Source organism: Primulina eburnea, chromosome 12, assembly GCF_022965805.1.
Source record: "Primulina eburnea isolate SZY01 chromosome 12, ASM2296580v1, whole genome shotgun sequence".
In the NCBI taxonomy this organism is placed as follows: Eukaryota; Viridiplantae; Streptophyta; class Magnoliopsida; order Lamiales; family Gesneriaceae; genus Primulina; species Primulina eburnea.
This window is the reverse complement of record NC_133112.1, coordinates 37,381,225-37,386,292: the sequence shown is the minus strand read 5'-3', so window position 1 is coordinate 37,386,292 and position 5,068 is coordinate 37,381,225. Positions and strand designations below refer to the sequence as shown.

Here is a 5,068-nt window from a genome sequence, read left to right as displayed (position 1 = left end):
TGTTCCTTGTCTTTTATTTTTATTCACAATTTAAACTTTTTGAAATTTCTGAAGGGGCGATGCTATTTTATTACATGACAAATGCATTATTCGTTTTTGGTTTGGAAATATTTTTGTTTGTCCTAAACCAAATGACACCAGTGTTTTCATTATCATCCCAAAATTTTGAGGATACGTGGTCTCCCTCTCGCTCATTAAATAAATTAGTATTTTAAGCACACGATGAGTGAATATGGAAAAAGAAAATGTAAAAAGTTTCAAAATTAGTTAAAATAAAATTATATAGATTATTAGGTTTTTCAAAAAAATATTGTGCTGATAAATTTATGATACTGCTATTTTTTCTTGAATAGTGAATGTTAAATAAAATTAAGGTAAATTTAACATTAAATAAAATAATGGATCATGATAGTAAAAAGGTCTAAATTTAATAGATAGTAAGTATAGATCTCTAACCATGTAATGATTTATGTTACAATTACATTTTATCCTCAATTTTTTGTTCTGGTCATTCTTATTTCATGAAATATCAAAACTCTAGTTATTTATACTGGAATATTTGATCATCAAATATTATATTTAAAATTTTATTTCATTATATGTTATTATTTTTATAAGAGCAGTATTTTTTTAAAAAAAGTTAATGTATATGATATCATAAGTATTGTTAGTTATAATATCTCACACTTAGTAATATAATAATATAATGTATAACATAATAAGATGATTATATATTTCTCCGAAAATATTAGAAATATTTGGGTGACCAAAATAATAAAATCTAAGGAACTATATTTTTGCCAAAATAACCAGTGACCCATAGACATGAATGTTGCCCTTGCATGCTTTGCTGTACAGTGAGATGTCAATGTCCAATGCGTGGCATCAGAAGGAACAGAACGCGCAAATGCTACATACCCGTCTCTCGATCTTGGGAATTCAGTTTCTTTCAAATTTGAGGACCATAAAGGACGTGTGCATCGATTTAATTTTGGTGAGTTTTATCGGCGACATAGGTTCGATGCAACTGAACACCTCATGATTCTTGCTCTATCATATGATTGCATATCTTTTACTTGGTATGATATTTACTGTATAAACCCAAAATTGTTTTTCAAAATCAGTTTTTAAAGCCGGAATGTTAGTACTACAACAGCAGTATCAAGTGTTGGTGGTGCATTGAGTTTTTGGTTGTGTAACAAATGAGACGAAAAATATTTAAAACATGTCGAAGTTGCTGTGCAACAAGAACTCGCATTGTGCTCTATGAGAAGGTTGATGTGGTTTAAATATATAGCTGTTGATTTTTTTTTTCTTTTTTCGTTATGTTAGGCGGTGGGCTCCAATTTTTGGTCGACTCAGTCTTTTTGTTATCAAGTTTCATAAAAAAAAGTGATCCCTTTTGATGTTCCATGTTCGATGTTCGGATTCCCTCCTCATTCAGGCTTTGAGAATTTATGTGAGCTTGTTTCTGCTGTTATGCAAAGGGTGGGTGCATCAAACGATCAGATTTGCCCTCAACTTTTGGCGAGTAAAAAGGAACATTGAGGAATTTTGCTGTCAAGTCAAACTAATTAAGACCTTTTAATTTCTTTTCCTAATTCTGCTTTACTATGAAGATGACGAAGGAAATAAAGTCCTGCTCATGACAGACGATTCAGATCTTGTCAATGCTGTTAGCCATGCAAGATCAGTTGGACTAAATGTGTGAGAACAGTTTTTTTACCAACCACATCTTACGAAGACACTATCTGTCTGTTGTTTTGATCTTCTTGATGGGGGAAAGGACTTAGAATATCTGAATAGTAAGAATTTTGTAAATTTTTGTGGTTCTAATGCCGTCTGTTCTACACAGCCACTATTGGCTCCTGCTACTTCTGATGGTAGTTTTAGACATCTTTAACAAAGTTGCAACACCATAAAAATCCACATGTCAAATAGCTTTGTTACCTTTTGTATCCTTTTTTTTGTCTGTAATGTTTTTTTTCCTTTTTCTCTGCCAACACTCTTATCTCCTGAAGTTGTGAGCAATTATACTTGTCCACGAAAGTTTATGTAGAAATTTGATTGTTCTTTGGATAAAATGATACATTCTTATCACTCTGCAGCAGCGGCTAGTAGTATATTTCTGGATCCAAATGTATCATTGGGATTTATTTCAGAAAATTACAAGTCATGGTTGGTTTTTCTACAAATATATATGTTGTATAAGAACTTCTCATTAATAGGTCAGAACCTTAGATGAGGTTTCAGTTCAAGTAGCTAGAATTGTGATCTCAATATTTTTAATATCTTAGAATTCAGGCTTGCTCCGACATACGATAGATATTACGACTGTCAGATATTTTGTTAAAAGATGACACAAAGTTCATAAGATCCTTCCATATTATTTATTACTATATTAGTTTTTGAACTACTTGGTGATCATGCACGCCTTATTTTAAAGCATGGCACTCAAAGTGTATTCTAAGGTAATGTCCTGTATTTATTTCACTTAATGTATGCATTATGGTGCTTTTCTTTTGCTCAGATTTTAAGACAAAATTTTCATGGAATTTGATCCATAATTAATTTGTGCCAATTACTCGTCCTCTGACCCCGAGTTTGATTCAATCTAATATATAATGTCCCGAAAATCTGAAGGTCCACGTGAACCACATGCATGCGAACTATTAAATTTTTTTGGATTTTATAAAATTGTTTTAAAGCATTAAATGCGTGTTTATTTCATTAATAAGTGTTTAAAGTCATGGTGTATTAAAAGTTCATGCATTAAGGTTCTTAGATGTATTTCACACTCGAATGAGGAACAAAGATCATAAAATTTTTAGGAAAATTATTTTATTACATGATTAATTTTTATTAATTAATATAAGGTGTTTTAAGGGTATCTTTCAAAAAATGAGATTTTATTGGGTATTTTTACCTGCATGATTTTATTTTTAACGGTACGCAAATTTTATCGAATCGAGAGACTTTTTGAGTGTTCGGCTAATATTTTCAAAAAATTTCCAACACGAAATATTTTTCGGGAGTGTGGTTGGATTTAATGGACCTACTTTTAAGTTTATTGGGCCTAAAACTCCCTTTTAAACTTTTTAAATATTAAGTAAGGCCTATTATCTTGTTATTAACTACATAATTATTTTCCTAAGCTTCCCTTGACCCTAAATTATTGTATCAGCCGCCCACCCCCTCCACTTACAATCCTCCCCGTGAGCTGCACCAGCAAGAAGTCGGTTTCATCATTTATCATTGAGATCAAGTCTACCCTCGACCTTCGGAAGTGCACTTTTCTTGGTTTGTTCACAAAATCATCAAGGCATACCTTCTACCTTCACTTTCTCATCATTCATATCATAATACATGTTTTTTTAGGATCTTGCATGATATAATAAGGACCTAACGATCTGCTTATGTGTTACTTTGAAACACACGAAATTTGCATGCTTTTACTACCTTATAACCACCGATGACCGATCTATGTTGTTTGAAGGAGCTGAGAAAATAACTCTTCACTTCGAATACCATTTTCTCTGGAGACAGCACGAGCTTGCATAGGAAAGTGTTTTCTGATCAAATATCATCATTCACATGAGTAAAATATTACGGGCAAGATCTGGGGGAAAAAATATCTTTGAGAAAACACTGAAAATTCTGTTTTTGACACGGAAATATACAGAAGCACAAAGCAAAACCAGAACACAGATCTCATTGCAAGTTCCCCAAATCTTTGAGCGTTGGAAGGAATGAATTAATGCGATTTGAAATTATGTTTTTTAACCCCTTTAATTTAAGCTAATCTAACAACCAATTATCGATCAAGGAAAAAACAATAAATGATCAACAAGTCAATACCAACAACTATCATTAAACATGAAGAAACGGTGAAAATGAGGAAAAACACTGTAAAATTCTTGCGATTGCCACGTAAAATATGATATCCCAAGCAGAAGTAAAGATGAATGAAATTTAGTTTGTTGAAATTGCAAACCTAAAAACATGAAAAACATCACAAGAACGCCTCTGGCCTCCGAAGTCTAGAAAAGAACCTTCACATAATAATTCTTTGTTTTTTTGGAGCTACCTCTAGCACAAAATTTGATTGCGAGGCTCGCTCATATACAGGCTGATATGAATTTTAGATCGCTATAGCCATTCTAGCTGAAGAGTTGGGTTCAAGGAAGTTCCAGCAAAAATTGAAGATAAGAAATGGAAAAGAAAGAGAGAACCTGTGTCCTTTGTTGTGTTGTCGATCTACTCGTCGGAGTTGCCTACCAAAAGCTAGGGCAAGAGATGCATCAAACAAATAAATAACACAGAAGATCGATTTCTGATAGATCTTGGGCCTATAACAAAGCCCAAACCCAGCTATATTCTGGCCCTTTAAAGAAATTAGCTTTTATTTTAAAAAAATCTATTAATTCGGTTTAACCGGATTTTTTTATAACGATGATTGAAACCCAGCCAATTTGACCCAAATTTTTAAAAATAAAGAGCGAATTTTTTAAATAATTAGGTTTGATCAATTAATTCGGTTTTTTTCTTCTTTTTTTTTGTTATATTAGACGGTCAACTCTAATTTTTGGTTGACTCAATCTTTTTGCTATCAAGTATCATAAAAAAAAGTGATATCTTTTGATGTTCCATTTTCGATGTTCCGATTCCCTCCCCATTCAGGCTTTGAGAATTTATGTGAGCTTGTTTCTGCTGTTATGCAAAGGGTGGGTGCATCAAACGATCAAATTTGCCCTCAACTTTTGGTGAGTTAAAAAGAACATTGAGGAATTTTGCTGTCAAGTCAAACTAATTAAGACCTTTTAATTTATTTTCCTAATTCTGCTTTACTATGAAGATGACGAAGGAAATAAAGTCCTGCTCATGACAGACGACTCATGAGATCTTGTCAATGCTGTTAGCCATGCAAGATCAGTTGGACTAAAGGTGTGAGAATCGTTTTTTTACCAACCACATCTTACAAGGACACTATCTGTCTGTTGTTTCGATCTTCTTGATGGCAGAAAAGATTTAGAGTATCTGAATAGTAAGAATTTTGTAAATTTTTGTG

At 32.5% G+C, this 5,068-nt stretch overlaps 1 long non-coding RNA gene across 1 annotated transcript; it reads right to left on the bottom strand.

Moving 5' to 3' along the window:
* Positions 1-3,314: 3,314 nt before the first annotated feature.
* Positions 3,315-4,468, bottom strand: LOC140807086 (uncharacterized). The gene is made up of 2 exons (XR_012112626.1): positions 4,233-4,468; positions 3,315-3,572 (listed from the first exon to the last, which is right to left on the bottom strand). It is a non-coding gene; the product is annotated as an uncharacterized lncRNA (long non-coding RNA).
* Positions 4,469-5,068: the final 600 nt, after the last annotated feature.